Source organism: Hippopotamus amphibius, chromosome X (assembly GCF_030028045.1).
Source record: "Hippopotamus amphibius kiboko isolate mHipAmp2 chromosome X, mHipAmp2.hap2, whole genome shotgun sequence".
NCBI lineage: Eukaryota > Metazoa > Chordata > Mammalia > Artiodactyla > Hippopotamidae > Hippopotamus > Hippopotamus amphibius.
The window spans coordinates 51644079-51670269 of record NC_080203.1 but is presented as its reverse complement, the minus strand read 5'-3'; the positions used below and the strand labels follow the sequence as shown (position 1 = coordinate 51670269).

The window sequence follows — 26191 nt, the reverse complement described above, 5'->3', positions numbered from 1 at the left end:
ATGGCAGCAGCACAGCAAGTACTCCTTTCCTCACGACCTTGTTCCCTTGTGTGCAAGGACCTAAAGGGCGGTGATTGGTTGTATAAACAAAATGCAAACCAGTTAAATGTATTTGCTGAAAAAATACCCATTGGACAGGTAGCATATGGCAGTGTTGTAGGTGCTGGGGATAGAGCACTGAACAAAAGAAACAAAAATCCCTGCCCTCATGGAGCTTACAGTGAATAGTGACCAAGTGAACAAATAATTGATTAAGAAAACAAGACAATCATAAATGATATGGGGACAAATTGGAGAGGTACGATAGTGACAGAGTGACTTTTTTTTTTGAGCAGAGGAAGGTTTATTGCAGGGCTAAGAAAGGAGAATGGGTGGCTTGTGCTCAAAAACCCCCAAAACTCCAGAGTGACTCTTAACTTGATAATCAAAGAAGGCTTTTCTAAAGTAGTGATTTGTAATCTGAATCCTGAATGATATGAAGAAACCAGCCATGGGACCATCAAGCCGAATGCCCTTCCAGGCTAAGGGAGCAGCTAATGTACAGCCTTGATGTTGGAAAACTCAGCATGGTGGAAAAACAGGAAGAAAGTCAGTTTGGATGTGAAGCAGTGTGAGGGCCAAGGGATAGGGGAAGAGAGCACACAGTGAGGTAGGGGCCAGATCAAGTATAGTTGTTTATGTGTACCAACTGAGTGAAACTGCTTTCCATCTTTAAAATAAAACCACTTTCTGAGTAGCCCTGAGAACCTTGCAGCTGCTTGTAAGCCAGAAGGAAGTCATAATAGTTTAGGCTTCACTTAGTGAACACAGGCAATCTCATGTTCCATTCTTTCATTTTAACTTACTTCTTTTATATTCTCCTTGGCTCTTTTTTCCTTTTGGCTAAACAGCAGAACCCATTGACTTTTTGCTTTACTCTAAATTTCAATCACTGACTTCCTTGAGTATGTACACCCAGAGGGAGCTGTGACAGCCCTTGACCCAGGGCAATGGGAACAGGAGAAGAGAGCTTTTGAATTTGCTGGATGGGTAGGTGACCAATGATGGTCATGTCTACATCTCTCAGGTGATTGCATCACACATTTAACAATTTTGAACTTGTGAAAAAAAATTGGAATTAAAGTCAGTTCTCTGAAGACTATGCCAATAGCTTTTAAAATAATATTTTTTTTTCTTTTAAGTTACCTTTTGGCCAAAGTGCAAGTTTTCAATCTTAAATCTAGCATCAATCACCCTCCCGTAACTTTAAGACGCGTTTTTATTTGGCTCTATTATATAGCTTTTATTGCTTTGAAAGTAAGAGACTGAATGTAACTCTGATAGTTTGCTGTCACTAATACAGGTATTGAGTCTGACTTTTAGCTCTTAAGGAAGCTATTTTCACTTTGGAAACACTTTAAAGATGCATTGAGCTTTTTTTCTAAAGCTGTATAATCCATTTATATACATAAGATATAGTAGCATAAGTCTCCCACATACAAGGCTCACAACAGGCAAAATTCTATATGTCTGCTTTAGATTTTCCTGTAGAATACATTCTTTTGGCTGCTTTTAAAACATCAAAGACATTCTTGCTAGGTTGTGGTTTTTTTTGTCTTGACTTTTTGAAAGTTTCTATACTCCTCTTTCCTAGGTTACATATAGATTATAAAGTGCAGTTAAATCTCATGAGCGATGGTCTTTTAGACCTTGTGAGTATAAGAAACTGTCAAATTCACCTTAAACTCTACTTCCTTGTATTGTCAATTTATTTAATTAATATCAAAATAATTATTATATAATGATATAATTTTAAAGCAAAGGAATATTGTGTTTGGTTTCCTGAATATTGTGTTCCTCTCTTCCCTACCTTGCCAGTACCCACTGGCTTGCTGTTGGATTGTGCGTGATATTAAAGGGAGCTTGAATACATGAATGGTGCCCTAGTATTGTTTGAATGAAAGGGAGTGTTAAATCAAGGGTGGTTTTAATGCCCTTGAGCAGATAGTATTTAAATTTTTAATCAGATAGGTAGCTACTATTGACAATTATTGCTACTGGTATCTTTCTAAGAATGAAATGTGCCAAATAGAGGAAGAGTTATGGCAAGAAGGTTTTTTCTAATTTGAGAAGTTGTGTTAGAGACTTCATATCAGTAGGGGAAAGTGTTGCTGGAGCAATTGACAAATTATTGAAGGGAAAATGTAAGTTGATCCCCTACCTCACAGCATATGTCGAAATAAAATTCAGGGACTGGAGAACTTGAGGTTTGGGGGGGCGGAGGGTGAAGGGGAAGCTGAGACGAAGTGAGAGAGTAGCATAGACATATATATACTACCAACTGTAAAATAGATAGCCAGTGGGAAGTTGCTGTATAACAAAGGGAGTTCAGCTAGAGGATGGATGATGCCTTAGAGGACTGGGACGGGGAGGGTGGGGGGGAGTCGAGGGAGGGAGGGAATATGGGGATATGTGTATAAAAACAGATGATTGAACTTGGTGTGCCCCCCAAAAAATAATAAATAAATTAAAAAAAAAAGAAATAAAATTCAGAACACCTAAGGAATTAGGTGTAATCATATAGAAGACAAAAGAGAAAAAAGATTTTTGACTGTACACAAATTAGGAACTTTTGTAAGTCAAGAACACAGTATGCATAATTAAAATGCAAATAATGAATTTGGAACAACTTCATAAAAGTTTGATAATGGATTAATATTTTTATGTGTTCTTACTCAGCAAAAAGAAAAATATCTTAATAGAAACATGCGCAAAGGTAATGAACATGATATTGACATAAAGTTATATATATGATGTGTATGGTATGTATGGTATGTACGGGTGGGCTTATGTGGCTGTGTATGGGCATGTATGGGTGTGCATTGGGTGTGCATATATGTTCAGCCTTACTAGTAGTAAAAGAAATGCCTATTAAAAGAATGGTGCAATTTAATAAGCAGAAAGTATATAAAAGAATTATCTGATCAGTAAGGGTGCTGAGAAGCATGTACTCTCATTTCTTGATGGTTAATTTATAAGATAGTACCGCCCTCCTGGAAGGCAGTTTAACAGAATGAAGCATAAGCAATGAAAATGTTTATACTGACATCCAGCAGTTCTAATTCTAGAGGAATGTCCTAATGAAGCAGATGTATAAAGAAAATATCTGTACATTGATGTTCACTTAAGCATTATTTCTAATAGTGAAAAATTAGAGCATAGGTGCCCAGTAATAAGGATTTAAGTAATCATTGCATGATAATTAAAACTAATCTTCTATGTATTCAATTATATGAAAAGATATTCATGATCTATTAAGTGGTAAAAGCAGGATATGAAATGTATATACAACATATAGTATAACCTCAGTTTTGTTTAACACTATATTGTACACAGGAAAAACAAACCCAAAACTATGTGCTAAAATATTAATAGCAGTTCTCACTAAATGAGAAATGGTGGTGATTTTTATTTTCTTCTTTTATGTTAACGTTATTTTCCAAATTTCCAATGAGTCTGTCTTAGTTTTGGAATGAGACAAAGGAAAAAATGATCAAGAAGAAGTTGGATTACAGTATTTTTATTCTCAGTGTTCACAGTGTAGCATTCATTGATAGAGTTAATAAACTCTTTGTATCTGCCTTGTTTATCAACTCAGAGTTTAGGAAGAAGAAATATTATTTAAATTCCGTTTTATTTATAAAGGATGGAAATATATTTTCTGATTTTTTTCATGACGTGGGGGCAGAGGATGAAGGAACCCACAGCAGTTTTTTTACCCACTGTTTCTTTTAGGTGTTAAAAAAGACAAATACGTTGTATGTCCTGTTGATCTGACTAAGGGAAAACAAGAAAATAGATATGTAAATATCTCCACCTTTACTTCCAAACCCTGACCTTCTGGTCATATCTGATTTTACCTTTAGACAGGGCATCATATTAGTAATTTATTTTGACCACATTTAGGGGGTTTTATATTTGATGAGACCCTAATGACAATGGGTTTAATGGGAGTTAACATTTAGTAATAGATTTGTAGCCAGGTTTTTTTGTTTTGTTAATAGACTGGGAAGCTAAAAATAACGCCTTGTAAGGGAAAAAATTGCAAACAGATGAAATTTAACTGAGCACCAGACATCCAGAGTTGAAGAGCACACATGGGGGAAATTGTATGTCCTTAAATTATCAACTTATTGGGACTGAAATGCTCTGGTACAGATGTGAAGAGTAAAATAAAAACAAGTCTGATAGTTGGTAACATCTTCCCATCTGCTCTCTGTATTACAAGTAAAAGTCCCACTGTCCACACTCATAGCAATAAGCTCTTAAAAAACAAATAAATGCTCCACAATTTCAGTTTTAGGTAATGTATTCAGAAAGATGATAACATCTTGCATCTTTGTAAGGGACAAATATACTAGTTTAATTTACCTACAGATGTTCATCAGAATGATTTTCCCTCAAAGTGTTTTTGATTTTCTCAAAAGACCAATCTCATGAGCTATTTAAGAAAATGGCAGTTAATTTACATGTGTAAACAGTTGGGTCCATGGACCAGATGATTTTATCCCCTGATTATTTACCTAAAGGTTTAAATTGAACACATACCACATATTACAAACCTATGCTGCATATTAGCAAATGCATATTAGCAAAGACAGTTGCTTTACTTAGGTATATCTTTTAAAGTGAGACATTTAATCCTTTGGTAAGTGGTTGTTTATATGTAACTAAATAAGCTTTTCTCTTCCTCACCAAGTATTAAATACTTTTCTAATGAGATAAATTTTTCATTTCGAAAAACTTAAGAATTTTGATGGAAATTGTTTACTACGTTTATTTTCTTTCTTTCCTTTAAAAAAACATTTTGGTAAAGAATATTGTCAGTTATATAAAGAACAGGCTTGTGGTTGCAGGGGGTGGGGGGGGAGAGTCGGATTGGAAGTTTTGGGCTAGCAGATGCAAACTAGTATATATAGGGTGGATAACAACAAGGTCCTACTGTATAGCACCGGGAACTATATTCAGTATCCTGTAATAAACCATGATGGAAAAGAAAAAAAACAATAAATAAAAAAAACCCAGTATGAATGGAGAGGGAAAAAAAGAATATTGTCAGTTATAAAATGATACTATGTATATCTTCACGGAGATTTTTAAAAAATTTTATTTAATTATTTATTTATTTGGCTGTGTTGGGTCTTCGTTGCTTTGTGCAGGCTTTCTCTAGTTGTGGCGAACGGGGGCTACTCTTCGTTGCAGTGTCTGGTCTTCTCTTGCTGTGGAACATGGGCTCTAGGCACGTAGGCTTCAGTAGTTGTGGCACAGAGCCTCAGTAGTTGTGGCTTGTGGGCTCTAGAGCGCAGGCTCAGCAGTTGTGGCTCACAGGCTTAGTTGCTCCGCAGCATGTGGGATTGTCCCAGATCAGGGATGGAACCCGTGTCCCCTGTATTGGCAGGCGAATTCTTAACCACTGAGCCACTGGGGAAGTCCCTTCATGGAAATTTTTCAGTGGAGTTTTTCTTTTTTAATTGGCTCTGTTTATATGAGTAGAAAATTATGCTAAATCGCAAAACTAGAAACGAAAGCTATTTCTTGCTATGTAAGCAGGTCCACTAGAAATCTACGTAGCTATACTGTTCTCTTAGATCAGACTTCTCTTATCAATTTTCTGTTCTTTTCTTGCTATAGGAGGACATGTTGTATTAGCTAGCCCATAATGATGATTACTTTATGCTATACTTTAGGGTTCCACTGGCACCTTATACTTAATGTATCTAATATAGTTTTCAATATATCTAATATCAGTTTTCCTTATTACCAATGCAAGCCTCCCCTCCTCTGCTTTTTCTCTGTGCTCCTTGTCACTGTTAGTGACATCACCATTCACCCTGTCAACCACACCTGCCCTATCCCTCACTCATTCCTCTCCCTGTTTTCAGTAAACCACTCCCCAGAATCTAGCAGTTCCCGACTTGTTTTTGGATTTTTACCTTCATCTTCTTCACGTTCCATCTCTGAATTAATTCTCCAAAAAGCCTTCAGAATAATTTTTATAAAGCTTAGTCTCCTCTCTACCACTTATTTTAGGTACGTAATTCTTTAAATTTTGTCCAGTGTTCAAATAAAGTACCCCCTGAAAAGAGTATTGCTTCTCAAAGCCCTTTTTTTCCATATCACTACTTAACTTTTATTTTCATTTTAGTGTTGTATTCACAGTCACCTAAAACTGAAGGTGAATTTAAAATATGGTGGTTTTAGTGGTTAAAGGCTGTGAAAAAAAAACCCTTAATGAAGAAGAGTAAATAATAATTAGAATTGGAATAACATAGAAAGATGCACTTTACTATCAGTTAATTTTGTGTGGATTACCACCAGTTTACATTCTCTGTGACAGTCAAATACTGCCATTAGGTTAAGTGTGTGTACACTTTACCTTGGGCAGGAATTCTGGTGCTGACCTAGCTGAACAGTAAGGAGCACACCTGATTTGCTAAGTCAGAAACGGTTGGAGCTGGAAGAAATCTTTTAGTCCAGTTCCCTTCTTTGAAAGAGGAAAAGGGAAGTGATTTACCCAAGGTTTTATATAGCTAGTTATAGAGCTAGATAGCTAGTAGCAGAGTAGTGAACTAACTATGTGAAAGAGTTAATGTTTGAATTTTGGGAGAAAAATCATTAATCACACGTTGGAAATAGAATTATTTTTAATGAAGTGACAAATAAGTATTATAAGCTTAAAGTATTTTGTAAAACACATTGCTTTACTTGGACATGTTTTCTTGGTTGAATGTTAGTATAAATCCTAGAATGATCCATTAAAATAAAACATTCTTAGTAAATAAAACCAACTAGGTAATAGTTAATCTGCATCAATAAGTGAAGGCTAGATTAGGTCATAAGTTTAATTAATTACTCTAATATTTCAAGCTCTATCATCTGTACAGCACTTTTTAAAAAATAAATTTATTTATTTATTGGCTGTGTTGGGTCTTTGTTGCAGCGCACAGGCTTCTCAGTGCAGTGGCTTCTCTTGTTGCGAGCACAGGCTCCAGGCATGCGGGCTTCAGTAGTTGTGGCACATGGGCTCAGTAGTTGTAGTGCACGGGCTTACTTGCTCCACGGCATGTGGGATCTTCCTGGACCAGGGATCGAACCCGTGTCCCCTGCATTGGCAGGTGGATTCTTAACCACTGTGCCACCAGGGAAGTCCTATACAACACTTTTTAAAGGATCTGAATTTCTTATTGTAAAGGAAAGGAAAAGTATTAGCTAAAGATTTAGAAAGAAAAAGCAAACCAAGGGCTTGAAGAGAATTCCCTGAATGGCAAATTGGCAGAGTTAAGGTGGCTAGTGCAAGGAAAAAATTATTATGTATCTATTAAACTATAGTCCAAGTGAAGAGAGCATGTTAGGTTAAAAACAGAATTAACACCCCCGAAGATCTGGAGAGCTACTTTTCAAGAGATGGAGAGATAAGGCCCCCTTGGACCAATAAGTTATAATGCCTTTTAGACTTTTTAGTCTTAGGGCCCCTTTACACTGGTAAAATTATCGAGGACCCCAAAGAATTTTGAAAATGTGGGTTATATCTATTGCTATCTTCTGATTAGACTTAAAGTTGAGAAAATTTAAAAATACAAGAATACATGGGCATACAATCCATTTGCCATTAGTGTGATGATTCATCTCGGGTCATGTAGCCTCTGAAAAATTCCGCCATAAACTTGTAAGAGAACGTGAGTGAAGAAGTCACATAATGTCTTAGTATTATCATGAGGACAGTTTTGACCTTGCATACACCCCAGAAAGGGTCCCCATGACACCCAGGAGTCCTTTAAGCACCGAATGAGAACTGCTGTTTTCTCCCAGTAGTCTGCATGTGTGGGACAGTACAAACAGGAGTGGTCGCTTGAGACAGTTAGAGATGGGAATGGTACTAGGATTTTGTCTTTTTTTCACCTCTTCTTCTCTCAGGGGGTCAGCCTCATTCTCTCTTTCTGGACAGAGGCTTCTCGATTTGGCAGTCATCTTGGTTACCAGCAGCAGTGAGGGCAGTCAGATTGGCTGGATGGCTCTCCCAACACGTATGTTTTGATGCCAGTACCCTCTGACATGATATTTGTTGTCCATGGATGAGGGAGATGTCTTAGCTAAATGACTTCAGGAAATTTTGCATGCTGTACACTTTCCCCTTCCACTGAAGAATCACAGCGCATGTTAACGTAGTAAATAACCTAAAATGTCCTATAGTAGAAAAATTAATTAACTTTAGTTAACTCATTTGTAAATCCTAGGTGATTTCAGGGCATGTATTGTCATCTCATGGGATACTTGTGCCCCACGAAAGAGTTTGGGAGATCTAGGTTTGTATGATATAAAATTTTGATTCCATTTCTGCATTGTAGAATGTCGACTCCCATTTCCATACCAGGGTAGTTGGTGACATATTAATAAGGAAGCAAGCCATAGAAATTTATATAGATGGTCTTTTTTTGGTGGAAAGGCAGCACATTTGTTGCCAGGGAAAATTGTGCCTAAATAATATGTTTAGATTTGGGGGGGGGGGAGTATAAATAGGTAGATAAATGAAATCTGGTGAATGCATTGTATTTAGATTTTGAAAATGCCACAGAAAGAGGGGAAGAACTTATTATTGTCTCAAATGTGTTATCCAAAAGTGTTTGATACAATTTAGCATGCTTTATGATTTGAAAAAAGTTTAATACAGTAGGAAAAGTTACTTATTTGCTTAACATGAAAAAAATGTATATCTCAAACCAAATATTGTTGTTACGTTCACACAGTGTGGTTTAAAGTGTAATGTCGTATTTAAAATACTTGAAGAATTCCCATTAAATTCAGGAACAAGACGAGGATGTTCATAATCACCAGTCATTTTTAGCCCTTTGTTCTTTTTTATTAGGTTGGAGGTGGCTAAGGGAGCAGTGTGTGTTGGCCAGTGCAGTGAGATAACAGGAAGGCATATAAGGATTAGAAAGGAATGTGTAAAATTATTTGCACATTATATGAATATCTGATAGCAAGATACATATAGTCAAAGTTAATAGCACTTCTGTATACACATAAAGAGGTAAATGGCTGTTAATGGAAAGAAGTTCTACTTATTATAGCAGTAAGAAACATTCAATGACATCGCAATAAAAATTTCAAAAGGATTTTTTATTTATTTTTTTTAGATATTGACGATGTAGTGTTAAATTTGATTTGGAGGAATAAATATTGGAAAATAGCCAGGAAAAAACTGGAATAGATGTGCAGTGAAGGGGAACTAATCCTACCAAATAAGAAAAAAATGTTAAAGCTACAGTAATTAAAATAGTTTGATTCTGTTTTAGAAATAGACAGACGGATTACTGGAACAGTACAGAGAGTCCAGCAATAGACCTTAATACCTATGGGAATTTACTGTATGGTGGAAGAGGCATTTTAACTCAGTAGAGATTGGTTATTCAATTTCCATACTTTGATTTGATGAAAAGATCATAAAGTGAAATACTACATTAAAATGTGAAAAAATATATTTGCAACACGTGTGACAAAACCTCATGCTCTTAATATACAGAGACTTTACAAAATAAGTACAAGGAAACTAAAATCCCAATTTAAAAATGGCAAAACCTGGGACTTCCCTGGTGGTCCAGTGGTTAAGACTCTTCAATCCCAATGCAGGGGGCCCTGGTTCCATCCCTGGTCAGGGAACTAGATCCTGCATGCAGCAACTAAGAGCCCACATGCCACAATTAAAGGAGCCTGCATGACATAACTAAAGATACCATGTGCCACAACTAAGACCTGGCACAGCCAAATAAATAAATAAATAGATGAATAGTAAAAAAAAAAGGCAAAACACTTAGGCAGTTTACAGCTAAAGAAGTACAAATAACCAATAAATATATAAACGTACTTCAAACAGAATTAAATAAATGTAAATTAAACTAGCAGTGACATAACATTTGAAAAATCTAGGAAATTAAATTAGCAAAGGTTAAAACATCCGATAATATGACAATAGTGTAAAAGCTTGTATGGTAAACAAGCACTTTCTTCTACTGTTGGCACCAGTGTTTTCCCTATCAGCTTTTAGAAGTGAAATTTCATAATGTCTATCAAAGTTTGACCCAGCAATTCCAGTTGGGATTTATCCTACACTTAATCCTATACGAATATAAAAAGATGCATGTACAAGAGTATTGGAGGCAGTGTGTCCATCAGGGGAGGATTGGTAAAATAATCTGTCACTCTTTCCCTGGCTCAGTGTGCTCCATCCACACTGGCCTTGCTGTTTGCTGCACAGAGCCAGGCATTTCCACTTCAGGGCTTCTGCATTAGTTAGTCCCTCCACTTCGAAAGATTTTTCCCCAGATTTTTTACATGACCTACTCTTTCTTGTCAATTAGGTCTCAATTTAAGTATTACTACTCAAAGAAACCTTTCCTAACTACCTACCATAAAGTCGCTCCTACTCCTCATCATATTATTATGTTTTATTTTCATCATAGTAGCCATTAGTATTTGATATTTTCTTGGGTTTGTATTATCTGTTTCCCCAGAATAGGGAAAGGCAGTATATAACTTGTTTTTTTTTTGCTTTTTTTGTAAATTAATTAATTAATTTTTTATTGGCTGTGTTGGGTCTTTGTTGCTGCATGGGCTTTCTCTAGTTGCGGAGAGCAGGGGCTACTCTTTGTTGCAGTGCACGGGCTTCTCATTGCCATGGCTTCTTGTTGCAGAGCACGGGCTCTAGGCGCACGGGCTTTAGTAGTTGTGGCACTCAGGCTCAGTAGTTGTAGCTGACAGGCTCTAGAGTGCACGCTTAATGGTTGTGGCGCATGGGCTTCGTTGCTCCGCGGCATGTGGGATCTTCCTGGACCAGGGCTCGAATCTGTGTTCCCTGCATTGCCAGGCGGATTCTTAACCACCGCGCCACCAGGGAAACCCATAACTTGTTGATTGAAAGCATTGACCCTGGAGCCACAGCTGGGTTCAAATTCTGGCTCTACCATTTACTATCTGTGGGCACTTGGGGGCAGTTTTAACTTAGTCTTGATGTATTTCACTTTCGTCACCTGTAAAGCTGTGGGTGAGGATAGAATCTACCTCATAGACTTGCTGTGAGAGAAATGAACTTTAACATCTAAACCACTTAAAGCAGCATTTAAGACATGGCAGATACAAAATACTTGTTGATCACGTGAATTAAATTATCATTCATTCATGCAAAAGAATATTATAATACACCTGAAACATTGTAAATTAATAATACTTCAATTTAAAAAGGATTTTAGAAAAGAATCATAAAAAAAGAATATTATGAAACCGTTTCAGTGAATGAGGTAGATTTGTGTGTGTACATATGAACGGACTTCAATATGTGATATTAATGACGATAGGCTAGTTGCACTGAGATGTTAACTTCAGAATTTAACCTCAGTCTTTAAACAGCAAAGGCTTATTTCTTACTCATGCTCCATGCCCATCACGTGTCAGTGAGGGTCTATGCCCCATGTTATTCTTACTCAGGATTCTGGGCTCTGCCATATTACAAAAGGAAGTAGAAGATGTACAGTCATTCACTCTCTTTACATTGCATCAGCCAAAATAAGTCAGATAGTTACATCTAATTTCAAGGGGTAGGAAAGTACAATCCTATCATTTTACACTAAGGAGGAGAACTTGAGAAATCCGTGAGCAGTCATTATTAATGGGAATATATTCGAGAAAAAAGAGACAAAAGAGCAGGTGTAGTAAGAGCCTATCTTTTCAAAGGGGTGTGTGTGTGTGTAAAGTTCTTGGATTTATGTTATTAAAATGTGTGGAATAATCCACAAGAAACTCTTTAACAGTGGTCTGCTCTGGGAAGTGGGATATTAACTTTTCACATCATACCTTTATGTACTGTTTGATGTATTTTTCAATGTGCACATGTATTACTTTCACGACTAAAAGAATTGTTTCTCAGCTTCCCCTCATCTATACTTTGACAATGTGCCATGGCAAATACTATTAAACCTGAGTCAATACGGAGAAGGAAACTGATTTAGCAATGAGGAAAAAAAGTGGGAATAAATAGATTATTTTCTGGATAGAGAAGTATAGAATGGGTTCTTTAAGGACCAGTGGCAGTACTAAAGTGCTGTCAACTATCTGGTGGAGGGAGTTTGCATCGTAAAATTTCCAAGCTTACTAGTCTTCTGGGTAGGTGTGTGCCAAGCAAGCAGGGGCCGACCACAGAAGGATTTTTATGTCACTTTGCACTTGGTTAGAAACATGACCCAGGGAGGTAATATATTTCTGATCTCTTAAAGTTGCTGTTGGCAGTCATTCCAGGGCTTTTCCCAGCTTGAAAATTCCTAATTTTCATACTTCTTAAAAAGTAAGACGTGAGAAGATATACTTGTGTATGATTTGCAAACAGTGAAAGAAACATTGACTTCAGGTAAAAATCACTTCTGTTTAGATTTTTGTTATTTGTAACCACTTGGGTAGATATATATGCCTGATTATTTCCCTTGTTATTTCCCTTTTGGGGGACTTTTTTTGGAAATGCATACTTTTTGAGGGGGAGACACATCTGGGAAGTTCTGTATGGAGGCATGGATTTTAGCTTATAAAGTATATAGAGTGGCAAATTGAAGGACTTTTGAAATTAAAAAATTAATGAATAATTTGCAGAGTGGCATAAGAGATTATGATTTAGTATAAATATTTTAAATATGTATCTTGGTTCTGTTTTCATAGCCTTGTGTTAAAATGAGTAATGTAGTACTTACATTTTACATAGGAAGGCAAGTGCAGGCCTCTCCAAGACTGGTCGAAAAATTTAAAGGGCTAGATTCAGGTATTTAAAAGAAAAATACATATATATGTATATACACTATATAAAGAGTGAGTCCAGAAAAATGAGATGTGTTTGTAGGTCTTTCACTTATTCAACCTGATGACTTTTCAAAGGGGTTTATTACCATCCAGTGATATACATGAAAGCACTATTTTATATGCTTTATACTCTTACGTGATCGTATTGAAGACAACAGGATTTCCTCAACATTACTGAGCGTATAGTCTGTTGAGGAATGTTTCAGTCTAAGTATTGTTTCTTTAAATCAGCTGCATTTAGATTGTGCCACTCACCATATACTTCTTGGCTGGTAATCTGTATCAACTAGTGAGACTAGTATTCTGCTCAACAGTTTTTTTTTTTTTAAGTTATTTCTTTGTGTGGCTGCATAAGGTCTTCGTTGGAGCACGCAGGATCTTCCTTGTGGCATGCGGGGTCTTTTGTTGCAGCACGTGGGCTCTTCGTTGCAGTGCATGGGCTCTCTAGTTGCAGCATGCAGGCTCTCTAGTTGTGGCACCTGGGCTCAGTAGTTGCGGTGCATGGGCTTAGTTGCCCTGCGGCATGTGGGATCTTAGTTCCCCAGCCGGGGATTGAACCCGAGTCCCCTGCATTGGAAGGTGGATTCTTAACCATTGGACCACCAGGGAGGTCCCTGCTCAACAGTTTGAGATACATCTTGAAGAAGTAATTTGAAGTAGGTGTCATGTACTTCCTTTCCTTAAATTTCTAGTAACTCTGAGCTTTTTCCTTTAGTAATTATGGATGTGTAATTAATACATTTAAGAAAATGACCAGATATGATATTCAAACTGGATATTAAGAGCAATATGGTGAAAAACAGGAATATTTAATGTACAAGCTTGCAGATTCTTTCTATATCTCATATAGATGGAAACCTTATTTAAATGTTAGTAGTATGCTGCATTAGGAAAGCAAGTCATAATCGGTAAATATTACCTTTATCTTTTGATCACATTTTCAAAAACATAACTCTTAATGGAAACGAAACCATGTTAGGTCATAAATAGTCAAATTTTCTTGCATACTCTATTGTAGAGCATGCTGGAAAGAAACAGAGAACAGGCCTACTGTTCAATCAGCTGTTTATTGAGCTTCTGTTATTTACTCAGCAGTATAATTAGGTGTGGAGAATACAGGAAAAAATTATAAAATACCTTGATTTCAAGGAAGTTCAGATTTTCTTGTTTGATCTTCTGAGAGAGGTTAAATAATTTGTCCAAGGAATTATAGGCTGTCAGTGGCAGAACTGAGAGAGAGCCCTCTGACTCCAGAGGCATTTTTATTACTATGTTAAATTGCCTCTTGCACAGCAGGAAAGACTTCATGGGGTAGATGACAGTTGAATTGGATTTTAAAGGATGTTACTGGGAAAGGAATAACAAAAATGGAGTTTAAAAAAATGCTAAGGAGGAAGCTGGTCCAATCCAAAAAGAGGGCATGTGCTAGGAAGTAAGGAAACAATATAATAATAGTGACAACAGCAGCAATAAAAGTAACTCATATTGATTGGACACTTATGTGTTGAGCATTGTTCTGAGTGCTTTTACTACATAAACTAATTTCACCATCACAACAACAACAGCATGAGGTAGGTACAATTATTACTCCCGTTTTATAAGTGGGGAATCCGAGGTCCAGAATGATTAAGTAGCTTGCTTCCTCAGACTTCCACATGTAGTAAGTAGTAGAACTAGTGTTTGAAGTCCACGATGGTCTCACTTTGGAGATCATACTCTATCAAATCTTTATGCTGTGCTGCCTCTCTGTAAGTTAGTACCGAGCGGTAAAACCAAGCCAGTGTAGCCAGTCAGTGTAGTGAATCCACTGAATGTTAAAGCCTCTGAGAATTGAGAGAGAGAGGAAGGGCAAGGGCAAGCTCTAGCAAGGTGCCTCAGTTTCTATTATTACTGTTTACCCAAGCATGGGCCCTACCTTCTAGCCTCTACCTGCCCCCTGCCAAGTAGAGTTGAAAGAGATCTCTCTCTTCTCCCACGGCCATTTGGGCTGACCCCAGAGGGGCAGTAAAACCTACTAAAGATTCTTGGGTTAGATGGAAAACCCAATCACCACCCATGTTTGGTGATTTTAAAGACATTTCTAAAAGAGAAAGGGGGACAAAGACTTTTCTGATCACCTTTTACCCTCTCCTACCCCACCCGGCCAGCGCCAAAATAGAAGGAAGATATTTCTATATTTTAGAAAATTTAAATACTCGTTGCTTTGGAAGTATATTGTCTTATCAGGTTGTGTTTTAGATTTTATGTTTCAAAGATTCGAAAAATATAGGGTACTTGCTTTTATCCAAAAGAATGTCACTTATTTATAAATACAGTTATCTGCTTAACTCTAATACAGTAAGTTCTTTCTCCTGTGCTGGAAGGGTAGTGTCTGAGTCTCACATTTGACATCGGCTTAGTTTTTGCAATTGTACCACTGTGGTTAAGCATGCAGTCTTAACTACAGTGGTGTTCAGGGCCTTGAAAGCTAGACAACAATTTGTACCCAGAGTCCTTGCCTTAAAAGATTATATAATCTTAATGATTTAGAGAACTTTTGTGGTCTAGAGTTTAAGGTACTCGTAAAAGGCTCTTTGGTTATGGAATGAATTTTTCGCATGATAAATGACTGCTCTCAAAGGCATATTGATTTCCATATAATTATATAGCTAGTTATACTCTAGTTTATTAGCAAAACAGTCTTGGATTTTGCATAATTTAATGATACAATTAATGAGTAACTATTCTTCTTTCCTCTGATAGGCTAAGTAATCAGGCTGACCTAGGCCAATTATTTATACTCATTACAGAATAGAAAAAAAAAGCTGCAAAATATTATTTTGTATGATGGCTCTATTTTTCTCAACTTCCAATCTTAAGGCACTTGATTAATTTCATTTTACAGCAGTACAGGTATACTTAATATAAGGAATAGAGACATTCTAGCCTAAAGAGTGGTAAAGTAAAATTCACATGCAATGTATTCCTTTTCTTGTGTGCTTCAAAGAAAAATGACGTCACTGGGAAGCCAAGCACTGGTGTTTTAGATATCTGTTATTTTTTGTCTATTAATATTAGGCAAGGGTGTTTTGTGAAGTATGGATATAAAAATCTGAACTATTGTCACATTAGGTAATGACCAGTTCCCAAAGGAACTGTATAAATAGCTTCATGGATGAACATGTTTACATTTTATTAGCAGCTTACTGTGTAAGAGTGTGTGTGTGTGTGTGTGTGTGTGTGTGTGTAGCTGTGGGAGCAGCCAATGAACGTCAGGGTGAAGTAGTTTAGCCTCTCGGTCGATCAAGTCAAAGTAAAGCAACTATTGAGTCAATTCTATTTTTTAAAGGCACTGTGTTTTCTTTTTCTCCTTTGGTGCCTAGAATAGTGCCTAGAAATAGTAGGTGGTCAAAGGTTTTAATTGTATTTTTGTAAGTAAAAAGGAGACTTGGATTTTGGATATAAAAATGTTTATGCTCCCTTCAGGGATGTGTATATGGTATCAAATAGGATAATTCTGTAATTAAAATGGAGCAGGACTTTTTGTACCACTGGCAACATATCAGAACTATTTTACAAAGGTGTTTCATGTGTAGCTTCTAGAATTTATTTCCCACGGTGTAAATACAGTGTGTTCATCTGTTGATCCCTTACTTCTTATTAGGCACCATGCTGGTACTTGTACAGATGTCATCTTATTTACCAGATATTCTGACTCAGAATTTCAGCAAGCTGCCCAGTCAGTTGCTTGATAGTAAGCATTGGGGCTTTTATTGGAACTCAAGTGCTGTTTCTCTTGAACATCCTTGCTGGTAGTAAATCTTCATCTTCTGAGAGTGGAAGTAATCTTTAGAGATAGCCAACGTTTTCTGTCTTAAATTTGATGAATAAGATGGGGGACTAAATTAATCAAACCCTAGCCTTAAAATATAAAGCAATGAGACATATTTTATTGTTTGGGTAGTAAACTGTCCCTGAAGGTAATTCCTTCATCCAAAAAGGATGTGCAGAGATGTTTTCAGCAGTGGCAGCATAATTATAGTGCGTATCTAGCCCCTGAGATAACTGTGATAGGCAGTTCACATTTGGAAGATTCAGTCCTGTTTGTTAAAAAACAAAACAGGATAGTTACTTTGTAGTCACGCTTTGTGATGCCAAAGTAAATCATTTTCATGCCATTATCTAATTGTATACATTGTTTTAAGAGATGTAAAGAAATATTATATCAGAGTACAAAATTACACCATTTATGGTAGTGTGGAACATTTTATCATTTCTAAGGGAAAATTTCAAAACTGTTTAGCTCACCTCAGTTTCTATAGCAGAGCCTCTAAAGTCTCATTTCTTTAACAAGGCCTTGTGAGTGTTCTAAAGGAATGATTGAAATGAAAAGAAATGAGAGAGTCAAACAGTGTACCGTAATAGATGGAATGGAAAGTAATTATGTTAATATTGACTCATTATGAAGCTCCAACCATTTGTACCTGCTCATTTCTGTGTGGAAACCTGTGCAGCCGAGATGCTGAATAAGAAGTTCTTGTACAAATGAGCCTAGAGGCATGTTTCTAATTGGAGCTAAGCCTATGCAGAGTTGTAATGAATTTCCCTCAGTCAGTATTTAAATGTGCTATCAGAGAAGGTAGTTCTCCTGCCAGAAAATTTGGATCCTAATGTTTATCATCAAATTTTGAGCTATATATTGGAATCCTCGTAGCTGCATATAATTCTCATTTGTTAATGAGAGGGGAAGAAATGAAATCCCATACCACATCTACATCACATAGAATGTCAGATTTTATAGGATATACTCAGATAGGAGAAGTGTTTTAGAGAAATTGTAAGGAAAGGATTTATAAGCAAAAATTGTTAGCAGGGCAAAATGATGTAGATAAATACATCTTGGCAACTATGTGCTGAGGAGTATTTTATAAGGAAGCAGTTGTCAATTATTTACTCAAGAAGTTTGGCCAAAGGGTGAAGAGCGGGTGTCTGTGTTTATATACAAGTTCGGAATCGTAATCATATACATATATGAAGATACACGAAATGCTTAAGAGCATGGGATTTGGAGTTAGGCAGAGTAGATTTAAGTCAAGTCTGTCTGACTCCCAAACTGAAGCTTTTATTCATGGGCAGAAAAGTTTAAAAGTGTCATTCCCGTAAGTGCATACACTGCTCCCCTCATTGCATAGATCCTTTTTTGCCCATGTCCTTTTTTTTCTATAGTACTCATCTTTCCGTCATCATGTAGGTATAATAAAGTTTAATGCTCTTACCTTCTACAACTCAAAGGTCCTGCCTGTATTCAGGAAGTAGAATATTGTAGAGAATATAAATTGCCAAGCATGATTTAATTACTTCTTAGAAAAATGGTACAGTGTCATTTTTAATTTTAAGAGACTTAATTTTTTTCCTATACCAATGAGTAGCTTCTAAAACAATTACATTCCTAAAACAATTAAATATCTAATTTTTGTCAAATTGTGTTCAACATTAATTTGAGTTTAATTAAAACAAAAGACTATTTTACCTTGGGCATGAACTTTTCTTTCCTACTGTCAGTGTGTGAATACTTTTAAGTAATAAACTTAAATTTCATTTTCTTAAAATTAATGTTGGTGCTTATAATATTCTTTTGTACTTGTTGGTATTTAGTGTCAGTCTTTTATGTTTGGAACTTTTAAAACATTTTTGTGTTATTCCCCACAAAGGTGCAAGAACTAGTTAAACTTTACTTTTTTAACAGTGGAGTCATGATAGCATAGAATTATTGTACTAGGAGGCGTGTAAAAATTTCAGCTAGAGCAGAACTGTCGAGAAGAAATATAATGTGAGACACACATGTGATTTAAAATATTCTAGTAGCCACATTTAAAAAGTAAAAGAAACAGGTGAAATTCATTTTAATAATAGATTTTATTTGAGCCAACATATTCAGAACATTATCATTTTAATATGTAATCAATAAAAAGTTATTCATACCTTATGTTACATTTTGGGGGTACAAACTCTTCAAACTCTGATGTGTATTTTACATGTAAAGCACATTTCAATTCCACCTAACCACATTTCAAGTGATTGGTTGCCACACGTGACTTGTGGCTACCATAGTGGACAGTGCAGATCTGCAGTCACAATTTATTTTTCTATCCAAATGTCCCTGATGATATGGCCCGTGAGAGTAGTGCTAATGGCTCACCAAGTAGGACATACCTCCTTGGTAAGGCATTGTAAGAAAATCCGGGAACTATCTTCTGTATTTTTTTGGGGGTGGTGGTGGTACATTTCACATGATCTGATGAGTATCCCACCTGAAGTAGAGGAGCCTCCTTCTCCACTGAGAATCATTGATCTTACTTGATCTCCTTATCTTACCCATGAGGAAATGAGGTCCAGATTCATTCTAGGGCCTATGTCCTGCGATAAGGTTGGCAGTCTCAGATTTCTTTCTATTCTGCGGTTGCCTTTCCCCATGTTTGTTCACTTTTTGGCATAAATCTGTTTTCCTTCTGTTCCAATCTGGATATCTAATGGAATGGAGACATCACATTTCACTAATGATGGTTCTGCAGGTGCTATTTTTCTTTTTAAATGTCCATTGCCTCTATTCTCTTTGAATTTCTACCTGTTATTTAAGTCACACCCTGTTGTAGATTCAACAAATCAGAACTGATTGCTTAGCCTTTTGAAAATAAATTGCCAATCTATTCTCTGCTTTGAAAAACATCTCTCTTCCCCGTTGTTAATTGGTAATGTTTTTTTGTTCCATTTGAAAGTATATTTCTACTATACTACTACCACCAAGGTAACAGTTACTGATCTTGTGCCCAGTGTTCTTCTAAGCCCTTTGCCTGAATCATTTCACATAATCTTTTTAGAAAAAATTTTTTAAAATTTTTATTTTTTTCACATAATCTTTATATCAACCAAAGAAGGTGGCTTCTCTTGTTCTCTCTCTTTTTAAAGTGAAATTGAAGCTCAGAGAGTTGAAGTGACTTGCTCAAATTCATAGGACCACTGAGTGGTGAGACTGGGGTGTGTAGGGGAGTCATATTCAGGGAATCAGACTCCAGAGTCATACTTAATCATTATTCTTTGCGCAACCCCTTTTCCTTTATTCTTTCCCCTACTTTGTGTACCATCTGCGGGTAGATGGGCTTGCACTCTCCACACTTTCTTCTCTATCACAGGGAAATAAGTTACGTCTTTGCTTGTTGCTTTGGTCTCTTCTAAGCATTTGTAGGATCTCCTCTTCCCTGTACCTTCATGCTGGTTGTACCCTCTTAGCAAATAAGGTCATGCAAAGCCTTATTTGGTATGTGATGGCTTATTCGGAATCAGGAAATTTAGAATTGAGAAAAGGAGGACAGACACAAAAAGAGCTCAGGAAGTAGATGAAGCTGGCTCACTGTTCCATTCATCCGTGTTTCACACTCTCTCTAATGGACTGTCTCTTGAAATAATCGCCTTCTTTTTATTCCCTCTCCACTTTCATGTTTTTATTCCAGGAGTTTTAGGAGAGCCTCCCAGGCTGTACCCCCTTACCCCTTGAAAGTGCCTCCACAATTATTATTCACAAAATAAATCAAATCATGGTGTTCCTTGTTGTCTAGCATCGGTCCAGCTCAGTGTGACAGGCAGGCTCCTTAGCAGCCTGGCTTTCCATCCGCACTGCCTGTCATTCCCTCTCTCCACTCCCCGTCCCCCACAAACCTGAACATCCAGCACTCTGGCCTAACTCTGTTTATATTTCCCAGTGCATTGCAAACATTCTTGCCTCTGTTCCTGATGTTCCACATTCATAGAATGTCCTCCTCCCTCAAGCCACTGTAAAGGTCACTGTTTATTTTACATAATGTCCCTCCCATCCATTGGAATTATTCTTTTTTTGGCATTCTCAAAACACATTTTTATTCACAGGTTTCTTGCTTTTCATATTGTATGGTAGTTTTATGTCTCTTTTGTTTGATAGTAAACTCCTTGGACTGGAAAGAAATACAACTGACATTTATTGAGCATCTAGATTCCAGACCCTATGCTAGGTATTTTTAATTTGTATCTGTAATCCCAGCACCAGAGTAGAATATAATAGTGATGAAGTAAATATTTGTGGAGTTATATGTTGTTTAGAGCTTTTAAAATCCATTGGAACTCCTTTTGGAGTCCTAACTGAGCAGTTCCATATGGGGAGGACACTGACATGTATTAAATGCCTAGTAGATGCTTTATACATATACTTTCATTTCGTATTGGCAATAACCCTGTGCCGTTGATAGAGTTCCCCCATTTTAAAGATGAGGAAATTGAAGCTAAGTGAAATCAACTGATTACCCAAATCACACACCTAGTACCTGGCAGAGCTAGGATCTTAATGCAGGTGTGACTGAAGGATGCCTCCTTTAGATCTGAAAGTACAGACTCAGGGTAAAGAAAGAAACTTTGGTGGTGGTAGGAGGTAACAATCTTGGCTAACTAGATCAACTAAGTCAAGCATAGTGAGTATTATGGTGCAGGCATTTCGACCTGATAACTCTTATCCAAGGTGCACTAGTTTAATCAAGTTACTTATGTTCCTATTTCCCTATCTTGGTGTATACTAAACTTTGGAAGGCTTATTATTGATAATGTACTTATGTGAAATGCAAGTTAGTAAAACATGGCTATAGAAGGAAAGACTCTTCTAAATTAGTAAAAAGTCTGAATTACAGAATTTTTCTTTAAAAGAAATATAATGATTGGGAGTAGGATAACAGCATTGTCCAGTAGAGGACGTCAGGAGACTTGATTTACCAAATGTATAAGAGCGTTTAGTAATTAGTATATCAATTATTTGTCAATAAGTAGGGGCTTTAGAAGTATTTTGGAAAGAGACAGAAAACTGGCATTAGTTGACTGGCATAATTTATGCAGTCCTCACTTGGCCCTTTGAGATAGGTAACCAGAGATTTGTAAATTGAGGTTTGAAGAGGTTAAATCACTTGCTTAAATTACTGAGTGAATAAGTGGTGGATCAGCATTCAAATATATATTTCTCCAGCTCCCCGAAAGCACACGCACTTTCAGATATGCCAATAACTAATTTCAATATTCTTTCTGTACTCTTTGTTACTCCATTAATTTTATTAGCAAACATATTTCATAAGTAGTACAAAGATGAATTTCAAAACTGCTCTATCAATAGGCATCCAAAATCCACATTCATAATTCTTGACTACACATGCTAAGTGAAAACATATTGTAACCATTTAAACTGCCATCAATCAGTTCCTTCTTTTCAGTTATGCATAAGCTTTACGTAGGTGAAGTGGCTTATTTTTCATTACACATGCTTGCTTAAGTGTACAATTTGAAGGTAATAGTCACTCTGTCACACCTTTTAAATGATATTAATATTTTTCACTAAGTCATTTATTTCACTTTTCCTTTACTTTTAGGAAAGTCAAATTTTTTTCATTTGGCTACAGTCGAAAGAAGATAGCATAAAATAAATCCCCTCGTTTTAATGTCAATAGTAAAATTGTCATTGATTTATATATAAACTCTGAAGATCTAAATGCTAAATTGTTTTTGGCACTCAAATTTCCTAACCCACCATAGTACATGGTGATAACTCTGTTTCATATAGTTTTGTGGATAACAGTAAACCCGAATGAGTCTAGGGAATTTATGTTGACACACAGATTTTTCAGGGATATTTAGCATATTGCAGAGGAAGTGCTATTTCACGTCAATATACTAACCCTCTCTGAACCCCCATTCACCGAAAACACTGATCACACCATTCATTACTCAAGCGAGAACTCTTAAAAGCTAGCGAGCTTTAACAGTCTCCTTATAATTCAGCTGTGGTTATGAAATATGAAAAATAATATTTTAAGATTTATTTAAAAACACTTTGGTAAGGAAAACACATTTCTTCTTACCCCATCATTAATCCTCGTTTTACTTATGGGCTGGTCCCACTTATCCTGGAGGCAGTTAATCATTAAACACTTTTAGTGGCAAAAACCTCTGCTTATAAAAAGATTTTTGTCTTCCTGTCATAAATTTCTCATTTTTCTTCCCGGATTTTTAAGTTAGAAAGTGCTGTAAATATCTCAAGGAAGCATCGCAATTTTTCCGCCAAATTAAAATGATAGCTGTCTAATATCGCTTCTTCTTGTTTATAAGTGGCATATTGTTTGCTAGTTGATGACTGGTCTCTTCAGAGATAGTTATTCAGATAGGTATTCAACCCTTTGCAAATATACACTGTGTGGGGGATGGGGAAATTTCTTTCTACCCTTCTAGGTTCTTTGGTTGGTCTAATAATCAAATGGACATAAGCCAGATGAACAAGAGAAACACAAATTTAATTTTGGACATACGGGCGTCCCATAGATATGAGACCCAAAGGCCGTCAGGCAGTTGAGGCCTATATAATGTAATGAGTTAAGGAAAGGAATAGGGGTCTGGGGGATACAAAGGAGAGGAAGGGCATTCACAGGAAGAAGAGAGGTGTTTGGAAAAATAAAGGTTGTCTTGCTATGCAGACAAGCTTTTTAGGTAAAAAGGTATCTCTGGTGAAAGCTCTCTTCTTGGTACAGGCCTTCTTTCCAATGTAAATTTAGGCAGTTGACGGGGAGGTGGGGAGGTAAAGAGCTTTTCCTGAATCTTCCGGGTTTCCATTGCCTTTATCTCAAAATGATCCTCACGCCAAAGTGACATATTTTGCGGTGGAGATCCTGTTCCCCTTCAACTGACTACTTTTCAGACTGACATTAGCGTGACTACCTGATTAAAATGACATTAATCCTGTTAGCCAAAACCAAGTCTAACTGCTAGGGAAAAGAGCAAGCCATCAGTAAATTAAAGAACATTACCATCTTGGTGGGCTCTCCCTTTAAGTATGAAGACGTCAATTTATTGACGAGCCATCATTTCCATGTTCAAAAGACAGGGATGTGTTACCCTTTTCTTTAATGAGATGATTAATAATTTACCCTGTTTCTGTCTCTGTTAAGCCAGATTAACCAATAATTATTCCATGAAGGGAAGCAGGGAAACTGTGCATTTACAGTTATTATTTGGGATGAATTTTATTCAGTGAAGCTCTTGACACAGATTTGCTTACAGCAAGAATATTTTTGTATTTCACCTCTAGTTTTTCTAATTTCACCTAATATAATTATAAGTTAAAAAGCAAAAGCACCATGTATAGTTGAGTGTGAAAAGTCTTGGCAGTGGTAGGAAGAAAAAGGATTTACTTCAAGCAGTGCATTTCTTTGGATCTCCACGATAGCACTATATTTTATATATGTTTATTTGAATTCCCTCAATTATGAAACCTGCAATTTAACGGAGTTAAACTTTGAACTAAAGCAAACATATAAATGTATCCAATTATATTCATATTCATTTAGTCCAGTTTCTAATTTCACACATTTCACAAAGCAAGGGATGCTAAAATATGCATATCTGGAGTATTATAATTTGCATTTGAAACTCCGCAGAATCTTCTGGCTGAATGAATCAATAGTGCAAATATTTTTCTAATTATATATTTAGTGTTCTTTAACAGTATTTTCGTGAAGTCTAAAGTGTTATGTAAAAGACAGTTTTTTCTTTCTTTTTTTTTTTTTTTGTTTTTTTTAGGGAATCTGGCAGAGACTTTGGTCCCATGTTTCAAAGTACAGTAGGAATTCTGTCTGAAATCTCAATTGCTTTTGGGTTGCCTAACTTGAGTTCTGCATTGTACCTATTTTAATGGTATAGCCACTGTGACTGCTGGAACATTCAGGTCTAGTGGAATCAATAACTATGTTAATAAGTTTCTTGAGAGAGGATATCCTGGCTTAGATACATTCGTTTTATATGCATTGCCTTTTATTATTGACTTTTTGTCGTTTTATTGCTACCACTCCTTTGTCCCCATCCCCACCCCTATGGCCCTCATCCGTTGCTGCTGGCTCTGTGGGTGAAAAAACAAAATATAAGAAGAAACTTGTAGCAGGGCCTTATAGCAATTTCCAGTATATAAGAAGGCAGTGTCGAAGCAGCAGCAGACTTGTTCTCTGTAGGTCCAAAAGGAATAAGTAGAACCCAGGAATACGTTACTGTTAGGCATGTCTCACATCAATAAAAGAACTAAGTGATTGATAACTCAAGATGCCCAGATATGAAATGGCTGCCTTAAGGGATACTGAATGCAATGTTGACAAGGCAGTGAAGGATAATGGAAAGAATGTGTGAGCTTTGGAACCAGGCAGATCTGTATTCCAATTTTGCCTCTACATCTTAACAGTTGTGTGGCCATAAGCAAGTCACTGAGTGACAGAACGTTAGTTTCTTTATCTCTAACGTGCGAGATAGGGCTTACCTTGCCGGTTGATATAAAGGTTCAGAGATGGTGTGTGTAAAGCTCCTTAGCATCGTGCCTGGCATGTAGTAGGTACTCAGTGAATGGTAGCTGCTGCTGTTATTGTTTTATTCATTTTATCAGTGATCCAAGGTTACTCTTTAAAAATGATGTTGAAGAATTGCACAAGGTAGTAAAGTAAATTTGATCATTTGTGTTGTCCCATCTACCTTGCTGATATGATCCTGTATTACTTTTAAAGATATGTGGTTGCCTGGTAATGAGCATCACCCTTCTCTCTCTATGGTATAGTAACTAGGTTAGTAGTTTCTGGAGAGAAAACAGGACTATACCTTGCTCTCCAGACCTCCCTGCTCCCCCCGCCGCCGCAGCATTTTAAGTGAAAATGTATGTTGTCAGGCAGACACATTTTATGATGATGATGATTTTTTTGTTTTGTTTTTTTAACTTTTTTAAGCTCTTTATTGGGGTATAATTGCTTTACACTATTGTGCCGGTTTCTGCTCTACAACAAAGTGAATCAGCTGTATTTATACATATATCCCCACATCTCCTCCTTCCCATGACTCGAGATTCCTTTCCACCCTCCCTATCCCTCTAAGTCATCACCGATCATATGATGATGTTTTTTATGGCTATGTCAGCCACTCCTCTTTTCTTTTTTCCCTTCCTCCACTAATCTGATCTGGAGCTATGGCTCATGTAGATCTTCAGAGCATATTCCAAATCTTTTTCTTTCTTTCTTTCTTAATTTTAATTTTTTTTAATTTTTTTATTTTTTGTCTGCATCAGGGCATGTGGGGTATTAGTTACCTGACCAAGGATCAAACCCGTGCCCCTTGTAGTGGAAGCACGGAGTCCTAACCTCTGGACTGCCAGGGAATTCCCCCCAAATCTGTATTTCAACAATGCCTAACAATGTGCATGTTCCACAGCAAGCAATGGTCAACGTTTTTGTCGAATACGTGGATACAGGGG

At 36.7% G+C, this 26191-nt stretch overlaps 1 protein-coding gene across 4 annotated transcripts in view; it reads left to right on the top strand.

Annotated features, from left to right (window-relative positions):
* The window catches only part of DIAPH2 (diaphanous related formin 2), an 824692-nt gene that overhangs the window by 134692 nt on the left and 663809 nt on the right, over positions 1-26191 (top strand). The gene's annotated exons all lie outside the window — the stretch shown is intronic.